Source organism: Procambarus clarkii, chromosome 57 (genome assembly GCF_040958095.1).
Source record: "Procambarus clarkii isolate CNS0578487 chromosome 57, FALCON_Pclarkii_2.0, whole genome shotgun sequence".
Classification (NCBI taxonomy): Eukaryota; Metazoa; Arthropoda; class Malacostraca; order Decapoda; family Cambaridae; genus Procambarus; species Procambarus clarkii.
In genome coordinates, this window is record NC_091206.1 from 35,084,220 (window position 1) to 35,093,071 (window position 8,852).

The 8,852-nt window shown below is 45.8% G+C and overlaps 1 long non-coding RNA gene across 2 annotated transcripts; it reads left to right on the plus strand.

Moving 5' to 3' along the window:
* Positions 1-1,432: 1,432 nt before the first annotated feature.
* On the plus strand, positions 1,433-8,461 carry LOC138353296 (uncharacterized). Of its 2 annotated transcripts, none has more exons than XR_011223114.1 (4): positions 1,433-1,474; positions 2,898-3,084; positions 3,257-3,399; positions 8,135-8,461. It is a non-coding gene; the product is annotated as an uncharacterized lncRNA (long non-coding RNA). The 2 variants fall into 2 exon arrangements; XR_011223115.1 differs by having other exon boundaries at positions 1,435-1,474; positions 2,908-3,084.
* Positions 8,462-8,852: the final 391 nt, after the last annotated feature.

The following is an 8,852-nucleotide window of genomic DNA, read 5'->3' on the forward strand; positions in this document are numbered from 1 at the left end:
AAGGTGCCGACCAATGACTGTACCACATCCCTGGGTAAGGTGCCGACCAATGACTGTACCACATCCCTGGGTAAGGTGCCGACCTGTGACTGTACCACATCCCTGGGTAAGGTGCCGACCTGTGACTGTACCACATCCCTGGGTAAGGTGCCGACCTGTGACTGTACCACATCGCTGGGTAAGGTGCCGACCAATGACTGTACCACATCCCTGGGTAAGGTGCCGACCAATGACTGTACCACATCCCTGGGTAAGGTGCCGACCTGACTGTACCACATCCCTGGGTAAGGTGCCGACCTGACTGTACCACATCCCTGGGTAAGGTGCCGACCTGACTGTACCACATCCCTGGGTAAGGTGCCGACCAATGACTGTACCACATCCCTGGGTAAGGTGCCGACCAATGACTGTACCACATCCTGGGTAAGGTGCCTACTATAATTAAGTAACCATGTTGATTTTAGTGGGTGTTGTCTATCAGTCTGGGGGCCAGATTCACGAAGCAGTTACGCAAGCATTTACGAACCTGTCCATCTTTTGTCAATCTTTGACGGCTTTGTTTACAATTATTAAACAGTTAATGAGCTCGAAGCACCAGGAGGCTGTTTATAACAATAACAACAGTTGATTGGGAAATTTTCATGCATGTAAACTGTTTAATAAATGTAACCAAAGCCGTCAAAGATTGAGGAAAGATGTACACGTTCGTAAGTACTTGCGTAACTGCTTTGTGAATCCGGATCCAGGATATCACTGCTATCGTACTCTGCTGACGATAGACAAAAACTGGTCGATGCTCGTTTGTCTAACTTAGAAAACCTTCACTTTGTCATCTTAGCTATTGATGCTGATGCTGTTTAAGAGGAGAAAACCTACACATTTACACGCTTGTATTCTCTATAAAACATGTTAATGTTTACGCTTCCTTCCATAGTGCACATGTAAAGATTCATTAATTGTTAGGTCCGGTTTTTGTGAGATCGCTGTACAGTTCCCTCGCTCTCACCCGTAATGACCAGTGACCCCACACTATGGATACCAGCCACCAAAATGCCTCCTCCAATTACAGGTCATTGTCCTCTACAGTTAAGGTTTTTACACTTATTGTGGAGTAAACTCCTTTAATTTAAACGTTTGTTCAAGCGTGAGAACGGGCGAGATTTTTGGAAACAACCGGAATTAATGTTCATAATTATTTTAACGAAGCATTCTACTGTTCTTCTTTAACATAAATTTTTGTGCCTCATTTTTCTCTATGTCCACTTACAGTTGTTTTTTATTATCTTTAAAATGATAGCCTAAGCATTAATTTTTACACTGAATTGGTATCACTAGATGGATGCGAGTACTTAATTAGCCGAGTTGGTAACACTGGGGTGTTGACTTTGGTGAGCCTCAGCCAATGGCCGGTCTATGTGCTGTGTTGGTGTGAGTGTTGTGTTGCTGCTCCTCCTCCCACCTTCAGTGTCACAACGTAGCTGTAGTGTGTTGAGTATTTAAATGAATATTCTTCAGGGAAGACTATAGTTAAATGTGAAAATAATTTGGGGACTGTATAACCAACTGCTTTAATAACTTTGTGTAGATATAGTAGTTGCCAAATGCAGTAGTTCTCTTGGAGTGAGCAGAGTGTATTCATTCTATTTGTGAAAAACACTGTGATTGGTGTAATTGTGCAGTGTAAGTAGATAAATATTAAAATGGTTGTAATTATTTGCCGACGCTGTATGGAGGAAATATAATGTTGGAGGGAATGTACGAGCCGAACAGCTCGTACTGCTCCTCGCGGTCTATGCACGCTGTAAATACTGCCTTCCTTGCCAAGTGATCTTTCTTTATTGAGCAACTCGTTGGTGTTTGGTGTCTTGCAGGAATGGCATAACAGTACAGTGGATGCCACATTTAATCTGGAGAATGTAATTTTGGTCCATCTCTATTATGGGTTAAGTTGGCTTCTGTGCTGACCTTTCAATAACGCAGCGTTGAAACGACAAAGTAATTGCTGGTAACGCGCCCCGCCAATGGCAGGGAGTTTGTACTATTTAAATATACATTGATGTCTGGATTTATCGCTGACCATTAGGCCAGTTCTTGATAATGCGACTTGTGTGTGTTTAAAATATATACCACCACGTTCTTAGTCGGTCGGCTTGTCATTGTAGGTGGACTTAGTGTTGTGAAGGTAATATAACGACTGTGTAGTTGTAAGTAGGCGGAGTTTTTCCCGTCAGGTTTTGGCACGCTTAGTAAAGTTACATATACACCTAATGACAAGTGTGGTATTTGTATATCTATCGGATCTAAATTAAGTTTTTCGGATTCCAGTATTAACTTGCACGGCATTATTTACAGATTATACTGTGCTCTGATTCTTGCAGAGGCAGGTGTTGCATAGTTCAGTATGTGGTGTGGTAGGTCTGGTGAATGTTAGATTTCTATCTGCCCAAACATCCCCACCCAATGAGCGATGACTGGTGGCGCTAGTTACGCTCCATTCCCTATTTTAAGAACATTAATTTTTCTTTTTGAAATAACTACTTTAATTGTAGTTTTTGAGTAGTTGTATTGTCGATTTATGTAATTTGAATAGAAGTGCAGGAACTGGTTAAGCTTCGACACCTCCCCCGACCCACATAGTCTACCCATCTTTCATAACATTCTTCACCTAATACCCTTACCAACTAATATTGTTCATATCCCCACCCGCCATCCCTGGCGTCACATAACAGGCATCGGCCGACACAGCATGACATGGGGCCATGTCACATCCACAAATAATCATCCTCGCCATCAAATTGTAAACACGTTTATTAAAGTACTGACACTTTACCTATCACTGTAATGCCTGACATAGACCAGGTATTTTCATGACTTGACTGCCATAACGACCCGTGTAGTTGTACCTAGGAAGATGAATACGAAGCTGGCTAGTGGTCACGAGGTGGAGGACATGAGCGAGGAGTGGCTGGCCAGGATGGAGCAGGAACAGACGCTCTACAACAAAGATATGGTCCGCCTCAGGCCCGGAGGCTGGCTCTACCCGACGCTCTTCACCAAATATGCTGACGCATCTACAACTACAAGGTGTAATGTCTTTATTGTTACTTTGATGACACTTGAATATGGGTAATGTACTTGGTCGGGAGGGTGGTGGGTGAACGGTGCCCAGATCACTCTCCCCTGATATATATGTGGGTGTAAAATGTATACACTTGTATGTTCTCTATAATGTATACTACAATAATGTTCTCTTCAGTTCACTGAAGGTGACGTACTTGTGATGGGAATGCCCAGGTCTGGGACGACCTGGATGTTGGAGTTGGTGTGGACGATGCTTCACAACCCCGACCTGAACCAGAGGGGCAACCTGCCCATCTTCATCAGAGCACCGCATATACAGTATGACACATTCTTGGTTTATCAGTGTGATTGTCTTGGTAACGCCCGGGACTAGGGCTATAATTACTGTATAGTCTGATTGCTCCTAATAAATCGGTAGGTGTGGTTGAAAGATTTAATTAGTGTTTAGCTGCTTAGTTCTAAATGAGCTCCGGTTTAGATCGCATTTATGGAAGACTTTTTCGGAATGGTAGTTCAGCAAGCTGCAGTAAATTCGCTAATTTGCAGACGTACCTTAGAATAGTCCCCTTTAATTTTGAAGACCATGTAATATTAGCGAAGATCTTGCAAAAGTTCTTTAAAATATTCATAAATATTCTTAACCATTTTATCTTGGCAGAAAATAAAAATTTTGCCAAGACTTTTATATTTTTTTTTCTCTATTACATTTCATAAAACGGTTACTCCTGCTTAACACGGCACCGGATGTGGATAAAATGATGTGGCAATTTTGGCTGCTTGAGATAAGATCTGTTAATGACTGTGTGAAGTATTATTCCTTTTACCATTTCCTGTGTTTGTGAGCGTGGGAGTCTGGCCCTAGCTTCGGTACGGGGCGGACGTGTTGAATCGGCGCTCCAGCAGTTGGTGTTGTTTGCCCGTTTCGGCTGGTTGAGGGCGGGTGTGTCTGCTCGTCTGTGCTGACGTGGCGTTACGATGGGGGTCCCTCTACCCCCTGTCGTCCGGGCTCAGTCTGTGGGACTAGAGTTCTCTGTGCGGGCTGGTTACCCAGAGATTGCCCTGGCTTGTGAAATGCTCTGTCCCTGTGTTTGCGATTTATGGGGTCGAGTTGGTAACGGCCCGTAGGGCAATTGTGAAGTTTGCAGAGGAGGTGGCGTATCGCGATTTTCTCCGGCGATACGAGGGGCGGACACTGCCCCTGCCGGATGGTGCGGGCACTGTCACCCTCTCGGATAGGAGTGGTGCACTTACTTACATCAGTGTGCATGGGGCTCCCTTGGAGTTTCCAGAGGCTCTGCTACGGCGGTATTTCGGCCGGTTTGGCGCAGTTGTTAGTGTGAGAGTGAACGTGGTGTCTTCTAGTCCTCTTAAGGGTGTGAGGTCTAACATTCGCACCCTGGGCATGAGACTCCGGGCGGATATTCCGTCCTCTGTGCGCCTTATGGGGTACAACGTTCGGGTGTTTTACGCCCGTCAGCCGCGGACGTGTTATCGTTGTGGTCTTTTGGGCCATCAGGCTGCTGACTGTTCTGCGCCTGCTGTTGCACCAGTGAATCTCTTCAGTGAGGAGGATTTTCCGCCCCTTCCTGTGGGGGATGATTCGGTGGGTATGGACGTCTCTTCGGCTGAGGAGGTGCCCTCTGTAGCAGCTGTTGCTCCGCCTGTTGCGCCCCCTGTTGTTGCCGCATCTCTCCGGAGTTGGGTCCTCGCCTAGTGCTCCAGCTGGTGTCCCTGAGCCTCTTCCGCCTGCCGTTTGCTCGGACCCCTCGTCTTCCAGTTCTTCCTCTGCTGTGTCTGTCCCGGTCCCTGCGCCCTCGCCGTCTGTTCCGGCTGTGCTGGGAGCTGAGGTGGTTCCGGCATTCCCTCCTGTGCCTGGCCTGGTGCCCCGTGTGGTTGAGGAGGCTGCCGTGCTGCGGCGTGCGTCGGTTCGCTCGGTTGGTGCTGCGCGGGTCGCTGAGTCTGCCTTCGGGTCTGATGATGTGCGGCCCGAGCCTAAGCGTTCCCGGCGTTCTTCTGCGTGGGCTGATGTTGGCGAATTCGACGAGTGTCGTCCTTCCGTTGACGGTGGAGTGGCTCCGGATGTGGTGCACACTACGGTGGTGGCGGAGGTACACTTGCCTGAGGATGCCGGTGCCGGCGTTTTGGCCTCAACTTCTGGTCCGGTGTCAGAGGGTCCTGCTTCAGGTGCGTTGCCTGCGTCGGATGGCTCCGGTTCTTCGTGGGCGGTGGTTCCCCCTGCTGTAGTTGGTGGTGAGCGGGGTGGCCTGGTAGTGATGTTGAGAAAGGATGCTCGCTCTGGATGTTCTGTGGCCCCTTCCTCGTTACGTTTCCTCGGCAGCGGTCTTGCCGCCTCTTCCGTTTCCTGCAGTCCCTTCCGTGTCTCCTGCGGTATCCGTGGAAGTGCTATCGTCTCAGCGTCCGGCACCTGCTCCGATGAAGGCGTGGCAGGCTCGGCGACCCTCGTCCGCTTCTCCGGTGTCATCTGCTTCCTCGAAGGGCGTGGTTGGCGCTCCCCAGCCTCGTTATGCGACTTGCGTCAGTGACCTTAGGTATTGGCCGATGCCGCCAGATATAGATGTTCCCGAGTTTATGATACCCGCTCGAGAGCGGGGGATCACAAACCCTACCGACCTTGAAGATCTAGTCTGGGAAGCTTACAAGGCGAAATATCCTCATGATCTTTTCCGGAGAAGTACATTTCTCACGAGGTTCCTCGCAAGTGATTTCTATGTATTTTGTGTTGCCTGGTTGTGGGGTGTGTATGTGAGTGGGTGGGGTGGGTATTGTTTCCCGGTTCCTGCGTGCTCCGGTTTGTATTGTGGGTCTTCTTGTATGGCTAGTGGGGGGGGGGTGTGCGGTTCCTATGCGTTTGTGTGTTCGGTTGTGGATGTCGTGTGCCCTTGTTTGTCATCTTGTGTGCCCTTCAGGCTGTTGGGGTGTGCTCTTTGTTATGTGTGCATTATGTGTGTGAGGTGTTAGCAGACTTGTTTTGTATGTTTCTCGCCTCTGTTTCCCTTATGTTTGTATTACGCTGTGTTTATATTTGTGTTATGTTTGTATATGCATTTTTGTTTGTGGTGAGCCCTTCTGGCTGGTCTTCTCTTGATTTGTTCCTTTGTCATTGTACGTGTGTGTGCTTTGTACTTTTGTTCTATGTTATATTTGTTCTGTTTTTATTGTACATTATACGCATGCTTGCATGTAAAAATAAAAATAAAAAAAAGTTTCCTGTGTTTGTACTTTACGTTGGTAGAATACAAAAGATGGGTTGTTCAGTGGTTGGTTGTTCAGATTAGTGCTAGCAAACAATTTTTTTTTTGAGGGGGGGGGGGATTATCTGGGGAAAGCGCAAATCCATTAAGACTATATAGCACTTGGGAAGGTTATCTTGAGATGATTTCGGGGCTTTAGTGTCCCCGCGGCCCGGTCCTCGACCAGGCCTCCAACCCCAGGAAGCGGCCCGTGACAGCTGACTAAAACCCAGGTACCCATTTTACTGCTGGGTAACAGGGGCATAGGGTGAACAAAACTCTGCCCATTGTTTCTCGCCGGCGCCTGGGATCGCACCCAGGACCACAGGATCACAAGTCCAGCGTGCTGTCTGCTCGGCCGACCGGCTCCCTAGACAGGTCAAGATACATTTTTGTGAGCGTTTGTACTTGTCTGTAATAAAGCCTCGCCCCAGCTTGATTTATTAGTTGCAAAAAGAGGGATGGGAATTGTAAATTCGTCATAAAGAGTGTTTGAGGCGGTGCTGGGCGAGGGGAGATGCCACCTTTTATAAATGTTCCGTGGACACGAGGGGGAAGGGGGGGGGGGCTGGCAGACTAAATACTAGTGGTTGCAGGAAATAAATGTCATAAATTTCTTGCAATATTAATACTGGTTGGGATGCTTACCCTGGCTTTACGGTTAAATGCATTTATGAAGTCACTAAAGCCTTTCATGAAGGCTTTAATGACTTCAATTTTTGGTATATTTACCAAATTGGTATTTGGACCAATCTTCATGATTGGCCCAAATACTTTGGCTCAATACTGTAGTTACATAAAATAGGTCATGCATGTGAAGCAATCGCTTCGGAGGTCTTGGGTAAATATTTATAACACTTGGTCTTGTGTGTGTAAGCAAAATTATCATGTCCGACTCTGGTGATTGGTTCTCTTTGTCAGTGTTGGATAATTCAGTTTAGCATTGATGCTAAACTGTCCTAAATTAATTGTTCACTCGCACACTACATTGTTGTTTTCAGGAAATGGGACCTCTGACAATTAAACCCGTCCCCCTGTATTGGGACGAAGGATGACAATAGTACGTGCAGATGTACAACCTAATTAGAAAAGTAGGGATCAATACTATTGAATTTCGATAAATTAACTTTTCCACTGTAGTTGCAAAGACAAATTAACCTAACCTTTCCTAGGTCTCTTACGTGCAATCGGAGGTTTAATAAAGTAAATGTTATACTAGGCATTGGAATAAGTTTTTAAATGTTTCCGGACAATAGTACAAAGTTCTACCTAATTGCTTAGAACGTCAATCTTTGTACTATGGTGCACATGGTTTTTGTAACTCTTTAACCAGAGATTAGGTTGGACACAATAAGTAGTTAGGGACTGATATCCTGTGACAGAATACAGGCCCTGGGTATAGGTCATATAAAATTTGTAACGTGAAGCATAATATTGTTTTAAGATGGTGATAGTTTTGTTACAATAAGTGTTTGGCTTAAATTTCTTTATTACCTCATGATTACCACACGTTTGTGCACGTGATGTTAATGTGTGCTTGAATATGTGAAGTCTTGTGTTAACTGTCGGGTGCAACATGCGAGATTAGCAAAGAACCATTCATATATCGGTTGCAATATATGAAGGATCCTGTATTTGTGCTTCTGGATGGGTTTATATAAAGAAATGTATTACTAGAACTTATTGCATAATTGGTGATTTAAGAATAAACTCAAATGTATTTATTCTAAAGCGATTAAATTTAAGTATTTCAGCTCTGGGTAGGTGTAGTAATAACAACAACAACAACAAAACATTTCCAGTTTTGACATGATGCTTGACAGCAAGACCATCAGAAGCACTGTTGAGAATCCTCAGCAGTTCACAGAAATGTTTCGTCAAATGTGTCCAGGCAAGAAGGTAGAAGACGGAGTGTTTCTGCAGATTAGCGAGGCTCTACCTGCTCCGAGAGTGATGAAGACCCACCTGCCCAGCACCCTCCTTCCGCCTAGCCTTCTTCAAACCACAAAGGTCCGAGTTGGTTACTGTTCTAATGGTTTTATGGGAATAAAATGGTTGGATTTGCAATCGCTGCTTCATGAAGCAAGAGTCGTACGGTTTGTAATCAAACGATTAGAGTATTAGTTAAAATACAGCTACTGAAGATAAATATTGGTAAAATGTTCTCTAATCCTGCCGTTTCTATTCCTTCATTTGAATTTTTTTTCTCAATCTAAATATTGACAAGACTGTTTTCTTTAATAATTGGATCAAATTTTAAACGTGGGAGCCATGTGTAGTGGACATGTATAGACCCTTTCCTCTCCCTCCTTGAGCTGCCGCCACTTGGGGTTTACCTATTGCCTAGTTTGGTTTATCCAATAACCCTGCTCGGCCGAGAGCCAGTGGGTTTTATTGCTCGATAAAACGGTGGGTACAAGACGCGCAGGCTTGCACACACCCAGCTTGTCTCGCTCACTGCCGTAACCTGTACACTTTAGGATACTTTCCCCTTTTGTTCTAGGATTGGAAGGAGGTTGG